Source organism: Lygodium microphyllum, chromosome 5 (genome assembly GCF_053477565.2).
Source record: "Lygodium microphyllum isolate KBCC chromosome 5, Lygodium_microphyllum_v1.1.10, whole genome shotgun sequence".
Classification (NCBI taxonomy): Eukaryota; Viridiplantae; Streptophyta; class Polypodiopsida; order Schizaeales; family Lygodiaceae; genus Lygodium; species Lygodium microphyllum.
In genome coordinates, this window is record NC_141139.1 from 27,080,474 (window position 1) to 27,088,117 (window position 7,644).

Here is a 7,644-nt window from a genome sequence, read left to right on the forward strand (position 1 = left end):
ATGTTAGCATTGATTCCCAGCAGCTGGAGATACTGTATTTTCATGCCCTCTGTTTGCCTAGCAGATACTTGGTCCTGTTGGAACGGATGTGCTGTCTCCAATTTTTTCAAAATCCTCCTAAAAACTTTGTAGATGAATCCTTATCTATGGATCGATTCCGACAACATCAATCTTTTAAGAGGGATCATCTTCATTGATACCTTTCCAATGTATGGTGGAAGCTTTCTAATGAACAACTCTCTTTTTGAAGAAGTCATTCAGATGGTTGTGTTGTGTATTAGTGTTTGTGTTGTGAGTTCCTTTATGTCAAACGAACGTGGTGGTTTCCTATTGGATTTCGTGTACGAGCTATGTTTTGGAGATTTGTAAAGATGGGGTCGTGGTTGGAGAATTGAAGACGATGCAGATGAAGAAGAAGCAAACTCTTATATCCTTTACAAATTTGTTGTGATTTTTAGTTTGATAAGAGGTGTTAATTTCAAAAGGGTTTTCCTTTCTTTGTATTTTTATATCAGAAACAGGTTATAAGTTGGGGTCGTGATGGATGGATTATTTTTTAGAAGATATTGAAGATCAAAGTTGAGCTTTTCAATGAACTTGTATTCCCTTTTTCCTGGGTCGCGAGGACGCTTCCTTATTAAGTGTGGGGATATGTTAAGTGTTGAAATGACTTGTTTTTGGGCTGATTTTTTGTTGTTTTTGAGAGCTGAATGGTTGATTTTATGAGATGATTGATTGATTTAGAAGTGGATTGAGAATGTTTTGGATGATATTGATTGTGTTTTGGAAGATTATGATGTTTGTTGGTGGTTCTGTGATGTTCTGATAGGTTCTGATTGGTTCTGTATACCTTCTGTTTTGCTCTGTTTTGGTCTGTTTTGTTCTGATTGTCTTCTGTAAGGAGGGATGAAGTATTGATTGATGAAGAATGAGATATTGTGAAAGTTTATTGAATGGTTTGTGAGAGTTTGGAATAGTTTGAGAGTGAGTTATGAAGTTTTGATAACCTTCTGTAACCTTCTGTAGGTCTTCTGTAGAGCTTCTGCTTCTGTTCTGTCTCTATTCTGTTCTGTACTGTCTCTGTTCTGGTACTGTTCTGTAGACTGTTCTGTATGCTTCTGTAAGTGTTCTGTGGAATGTATGTGTGACTTTGGGAAAGTTTTCTAGCCTTGGAAAGAGGTGAATACAAGTGCAAAAGAGCTGAAGGAAGTGGAAGAAGTAGCTGCTAAAGACTCAAGTGAAGACTAGAGTGAAGTGACAGTAGTGAGCTGTGAAGAGACACTGTAGTGGCTCTGGTGACCCTTCATATCAGACATACCTCTTGGGAGGGGCATCCACGACCTAAGAGTGATTATTAAGAGTGATTTTTGAGAGATTGTAGTGAGGATATGATGTATTATTGATAGAGTGAGAGAGAGAGAGTCAGAGATAGCCAATTCTACTCAACCAGAGTGATTGTATATGAGAGATTGAGAGAGAAGACTATGAAGATATTGAAGATGAATACTATGTGATGTATTTCCATTCAAAGATGGTGTATTTCTTTGATTTCTTTGTTCTATTGAGGGATTTTGTGAAGATGTTGAAGAATATGGTTGATTCTATTCAAATCCGTGGGAGATCTACATGATGCTGCATGAAGATTTGTTGTGCCTGGTGTTCTTTTCTTCATTGTGATCATATGAAACATGATAAACAAGCTTGTTGATGTTACAAGATAGATTTTCTTGCAAGAGAATTCCCTTTTCCTTGGTGTTCCTCTCGGGGCTCCACGAGGGCTTGCTCGGTTGCTATTTCATGCAAGGTTCTAGGATTTTGCCCAGGCTTTAGCATAGCTGGAGGTTCAGGTCTGTATGAGCAAGATTGGTCAACGCTAGGATTGCTCATGCTCTTGGGGTTTCCTTTTTTCTCTTGAGGCTTCGTTATTGCATCATGGTTCTCCTTGGGTGTGACTGGTATGACCTTGTCACCCTGTTGTGACAGCGTTGTATCCACTCTTGATTGATCAATGTGAGTTCTATTGTCAGTGGATAGAGTGTTGCAAGCAACTGTTGATGGCAATAGTTGCTTTGGTTTTTCCGAGCACACGGATGTGTCTGAGGGTTCACCGCTATTAGGAGAGGCATTAATGGGCTCATTGGTGGATGGACTCGATGCTTTATTCATCGGCTCTCCGGCGCTCTTCGTCTCAATGTTCTTGGGGTCCACAACCACCTGCAACTGTTGTTGTTTTCTTTGCTTTCTCCTCTTTTTCTTGGTCAACGCAGGTGCATCTAACAACCACTCAGGACCCTGGACTAGGTCAACCGTTGACGTGCTTGGTTGGGCCTCAGCATTCTCTCTCTCTAGTGTGTCCTTATGGGACATAGTTGTGGCCTGCTGAATAGCATTACCAGGCTGTGAGGGCAGAACTGCCTCCCTTTTCGGGGAGTCTAGCTCTTCAGCTAGCGCCCTTGTGTTTAACTCCTCCAGCTTAGGCTCTAGGCACTTTGAAAGTGCTGGAGTTGTCAAGGAAATTGGTTGCGACACCTCCTCCACAGGTAAACTATTAAGGACACGTTCCACGAGGGGTATTGTCATGGCCAAGGGCTGTGACTGCTGTGATCCCTGATTGGAAGTAGTAGCAACTAGTTTAGTGGGCTGGCTACCCTTGGTGGATTGCGGTGTCAAGTCCCTAAGGCAATCAGATGTGGTCGTGTCTTTTGTTGCCCTTTGAGCACTCATCTGTGTAGATCGAGCATGAGTTGATCTAGTTACATTAGGTTGCTCATGCATATCCTTGGGTCGAGAGCTACAGATGGCGTCATGTCCCACCTCTTGGACATTTGGAAGCTTAGATGGAGATAGAGATTGGAATTGAGGAGTTTCCCTTGACAACCGTTGTTGTGCTTCCTGTGTCCGTTTGGAAAAAGAGGATGTAGGAGATCTAGGACTCTTAGGTGGACTTGGCACTGGCTGAATGATTTGCTCGAGGCTATTAGACGATTGTGCCATTTGCTTTGTTGAGCGATCAGCCTTGCCTTGAGCAATGTTGTGCCTGTGGTGCTCATTATCCTTTTGGGTAGTCAAAGGCTCCTTGAGCACTAGTGGTCCTTGTGCACGCTCGATAGTTACCTCTGATATCTGCTTGCTAAGAATGCTAGGTTGAGGCTCTTTCTTTCGAACACTCATGTTTGCTTCCTTGCCTCGAGACCTAGAGTTTCTCTTAGATTTCCTCCTGTGCTTCGTTGCTTTTGATGCACTCTAGCCTTCAACTGATAGAGGTGGTGTAGCAAGGGATTTTGGTACCCAAATCCATCGGTTACCTGCGTAGTACCCTTGAGCACGTAGCAACGCTTTGGATATCAATCGCGGCGTTGTGCTGACCCTCCATCGATGCCTGCATCTAAAAAGCTTGGGCTTCTTTTGGGGTCTTCTACGATATGTGTAAGTCCAAAGCCTGTCCTTGGCATTGTCTCTTGACCTTCTTTTTTCAGGCCTGGCCTCACTCAACTGGTTCTCGTTGTTCGACCTGTGATTGTGTCAGTTTTTCTAACAAGTCCTTGCTCTTGTTAGTAGGCTTGACTATTACGTCAGCACCTTCCTTGCCCTCCCCTTGAGGTTTGATGAGGTCACCCTTGCTAAAGGTTGTGACTATCCTCACACCCGATAGTGTCAGGTGTATCCTCTATGCTACATAGTCGGCCTCACACTTGGTCGCCCTTTTGAAGGGTCTTCCTAGGAGGGTTTCTTTCCCGCAGCTAGCACTATTTGGAGGAACATGAAATAGGATAGGCAAGCTTTCTGTTTCAATTATCGCAAGGATTTTGCACTTCCCTATGAGTGCTTGTGGTTGTCCCCCATAAGGGCTAAGAGTTGCACTAGTCGGTGTGAGCTCTGGTTGGCCTAGTAGGGTCCATGATTCATAGGTCAAGATATTAAAATCTGCTCCTTCATCAATTAGAGCATCAATAGTATGCTCTCTTTTCGCGGTGAGCTTGACCCTAAGATAAGCAGGTGGTACTATGTCTTCGTCTTCTGAGTCTTGGCTTGTAAATTTAAGCCTTCTGACAAATACCCTTGAGTTCTCAACTGCACGACCAGATGTGCATTCTCCACTGATGTCTTGGATCGTCAGTGTAGTGCTATTCAAGGCACATCTCTCGTCAAGAGTGTCATGTCTAGTCATCTTGGCATTTGTAGCTTGCTGATGTTGCATTTCGCTCTGACTAGACATGGTACGAACACAATGTCTTTGTGTTCTTGTGGTGTGGTCTTTTTGCCCTTGATGGCTAGATTGGCCCATTGATGCTCTAGGGTCTCTGCTTCTCTCTGTTCGGGCCGGGGCTTTTGGTTGCTCGTTTGCAAGTGAGAATCCATGCTTGTGTAGAGCCATTACTACACTAGGGTCCAATTTGGAGGACCTGTCACAGCACACGTTCTCTCTCCAACCTACTTGGGGGAGGTGCAGAGGGGGCAGAGCCCCCTCTACGGGGGTCCGAGGGGGGCAGTCCCCCCCGGCCCGCAGGGCCATTACGATAAAGCCATGCACAATTTGGAGGACCATTTATAGCCAAATTTTGAACCACTTACTCTAAGTTTTAGCTCGGTAATGGATCCATGATATGGTTTCGGCTCTATATGGTTTCTCGATTAATTTCACTGTCTTTAGGTTAAAATTTGAGAAAATCTAAATTCGGCCTAACAGGTCTGAATTGCAGGGTCCGAGTGGGTCACTCGGACGGGCAAAGGCGCATGGGCCGAGGGCTGAGTTTGGACGATTCGGACGAGGTCACTCGGGCGGGCCGAGGCACTTGGGCCGAGGGCCGAATGTGGGATGTGGCCAAGGGCCGAATTTGAGTCTTGGACGGGTCGTTTGGGTGGGCTGAGGCCAAATGTTCCACGTGGCAAAAAGTTTTGACTTAGACGGCCGAATGGGTTGACTCGGACGGTTTTTCCTCGGATGGTCCGAGGTTGACTAGGGTTTGGCCGAGTGGACCAGGTAGTACGAGGGCTGAGTCTGGGCCTCGGACCAGAGTCGTCGTGACTCGGACGCGCCGAACGCCGCGCGTGTTTTTTCGCTGAAGCTCGCAAAATTCGTCGTGCAAGGCGCTGGGGGTCTTCCCCCTTGTCGAGCAACTCCAGATTGGTCCTACTACTGTAGGGAGAGGTGTAGAATTACCTGGGCTAGCCAAAGATCTCCCTGATGCCAAGATTGAAGCGGATTTCCTCGCCAAGCTTTCCTCTTCTCTCCTGCTCTTCTGAAACCCTACAATGCACAATGTGGCCGTTCTTGTCACTTCTGGCCCTTATACCCTCTTCACGATATGGTATTGGCACCCCCAATACTCACTTACTGACCTTAGGCATCACAAGCAAGTTTTCGCTTTTGCACGATTCTTGCCCTGTTTCTGCCCTGTTTTGCAATAGTAACCCTAATGTTTATTTTCTTTGTTTTTCTTTGTTTTCTCCTACTCTAATGCATCCAAATCACAAAGTAAATACCTACACTATTCCATCTCACAACATAAATCTCAAGAAAAACAACAAACCTACTTGCCAAGGAGATCGAATACCATCTTCAACCCCCTCGCTTCCTACCTATCTCAAGCACCGGTCGGGGAAAACCCTACTCCAATGCTCGATTCGAAGCACGCAAGTGCTCAAGGCTTGAATCCGTTTGTCCCGGCAACGGAACCAAAATGTGGGAGCTTTCACTCAACCACCAAGACCCACGGACCGCTTATTGTTTTAAGCGTTCCAAGCCGAGCACTAATGGCTACCTCTCACATAACCGATGCGCCATCCATATCTACGGGTGTAGTGAGCTTACCTCCGTGCCGTTCGAATTACCTCCTCTCCCGCGCACTTCGATAGCTCCACGATCCAAGTGCAAGCTTCAAGCAAGCTCCATCCTCAAGCTCCACACTCCAAGCTCCACAAGAGAAGAGAATAGAAGAGAAGAAGAGAGGAGAAGATGGAGAGCTTCTCCTCCTCGGTCCCTCACCCTCACACACTCACTCCCTCACACTCTCACACTCCCTCTCTCAAGCACAAGCTCAAGCAAGCAAGAAGAAGAAGAAGAAGAGGAGAGCTACTTTTTGCCACACACGAGAATGAGCTTCTCATTCACTTTTCAACTTTACATAGAAACCCTAAATCTCTTTTGGGCGGTCATCCCCTTTTCCTCTTTTTTACATGGCCGGCCGTAGCCTAGGCCCTTTTTCCCATTGTCCTTCTATCTTCCTAGATTCCTTTTCACCGCTCGTCTACATTTACAAATTGCATGGGTGAGAGCCCGGCACTCTTTTACAAGATTTCAGGGTGCGCCTTTTAATTTTAAAATGCGCCTTTCCCCTTTTGCATTTGCCTTGGACTCTTAAGGTTGCCCTTGCGCTTTTGGCCTTTTCTCCTATTCTTTCTTCAGTCGGGTTACCTTTTTTCCGCCTTTGCCCTGCGTCTTTTTTATTTCCTTTTGCTTTCTTCGTGTTGGGGTTAACACTCTCTCACCTTATATACCAGCCAAAGTTTAGCTAGTATTTCCCTGTTATTAAATCCCCCTCTCTTACATTCCATCCCCACACGAAGGTTTTTACCCTAAAAAACAATTTGGGCTTGTGGTAATTGGGAGGGACCGATCAGAGTACTACTTTGCGGCATTATTACAAGGGTATACTTATGAATGAAGTGGTATTATTGTGTATGATGTGCCATGGGGTATGTATGATACATGGGACTTATTGGGGAGTTATAAACATGAGTTTTTGACCCAAATATATGGAGTAAATGCGGGCTGCAAACAGTGAACAACATGCTGTTTACTATAGGACCATGTTGTAGTAAATCTGTCATAACTTTCTGTGGGGGGCTCTAAACAGGGTGTGCTATACATCAAAACGGAGCTCTCGAGAAGTACTTTAAGCCCATCTATGGTGTGCATTGCTGTCAATAGTGCAGAATAAAATCTGCTTTAAAACAGAGTGTTGTTTGCAGTCTATTTGGGGGAAAAACATGGCCATAATTAGCTAGATTTCAGCCAAATCTGCTTCTAAGAGGTATGGGAACTCTTCCAAAACTGAAACTGGCCTCCAAGAAGCTTCCTCGAGTAGTAAACCTTGCAACTTAATCAAGTATTCCATGATCGAGTGAGAGCGAAGCCTCTTTTCACTTTGTCCTATGACTTTTTCGGGTATGTATTGAATGAAGCCTTCTTCATCTATCGGTGGGAGTTCCTCAACATAGTCCACCGCTGAGCCAATGAAGGGCTTCAACTGACTCACATGGAAGACATTATGGATCTTCGTAGATGGGGGTAATGCCAATCGATATACCAAGTCTCCAACTCTCTTGATAATCCGGTATGGTCCATAGAACCTGTGTGCCATTTTGAGGGAGGCATATCTAGACTTAGGCACTTTCAAGAGCACCAAATCCCCTTCTTGGAACTCCACATCCCGTCTTTTGTCATCAGCATAAAGCTTCATTTGATCTTGGGCTCTCTTTAAGTTAGCCTTACACTGCTGTAGTAAGGCCTGCATTCTCTCCAATTCTTCCTTGCTTTGTGGATTTATTTTATCATTGAAGATAACCACAGGAAGGGGCACCTTGTAGCCATACAAGGCCTCGAAAGGTGAAACTCCAATGCTAGCATGTGTAAAGTTATTA

The 7,644-nt window shown here is 45.0% G+C and overlaps 1 non-coding gene across 1 annotated transcript; it reads left to right on the forward strand.

The window, feature by feature from the left end:
* Positions 1–532: 532 nt before the first annotated feature.
* On the forward strand, positions 533–600 carry LOC148035635 (small nucleolar RNA SNORD36). Its single transcript, XR_015691043.1, has one exon. It is a non-coding gene; the product is annotated as a small nucleolar RNA SNORD36 (small nucleolar RNA).
* The last annotated feature ends 7,044 nt before the right edge of the window (positions 601–7,644 follow it).